The following is a 662-nucleotide window of genomic DNA, read 5'->3' on the forward strand; positions in this document are numbered from 1 at the left end:
GGAAAGCCTTTACTCCGGTGTCTTGCGGTTATTGCATACTTTTTTTTTAACCATGCCGGGATATCTGTACACTATGTTGGCAGAGTGCAATGTTAAAAAATTGGTTTACCTGGCTCTTAGCTGATTGCATTAACTTCCCTGCCAACTGGGACTGTGTTAACTACAATTTCTCATTATACATACGTTAACTCGTTTGCTCGGGCAAAGCCAGAAAACTGCACATTTAAGGATTAGCCTAAAGATTTAACAAATAGAGTAAAACTAAATGGAAATGGAATATTATACCTTATACACACTGTTCCTGAATTAGTTAAAAGTTCACTAAAACGTACGACGAAAATTGAAAATGCAACTTTGTTCGTTATCACCTACGTAACCTAAATCCATTTTCACTCAAATCGTATCAGCTTATTTTTGCGAAATATTGACATTCAAGAATTGCAAAATTAAAAAAATTTCAGAACAAACTTTTGTTCTCATATTTTTGTTTAATTTGTGGGATATAATTAAGATAACAGTTATAAGTAACTATCTGAACAGCCCTTGGCTCGTTACTACAAAATTCTTTTGCAGAAAATCGTTAATATTGTATTTCTTGTTTTGATTTATTTTTAATAAATATTGCTAGCGATTCAATACGCTCTGATTTAATAAGTAATTGT

Source organism: Rhagoletis pomonella, unplaced genomic scaffold (genome assembly GCF_013731165.1).
Source record: "Rhagoletis pomonella isolate Grant_MI unplaced genomic scaffold, Rhpom_1.0 Rhpom_scaffold_00007, whole genome shotgun sequence".
Lineage (NCBI taxonomy): Eukaryota > Metazoa > Arthropoda > Insecta > Diptera > Tephritidae > Rhagoletis > Rhagoletis pomonella.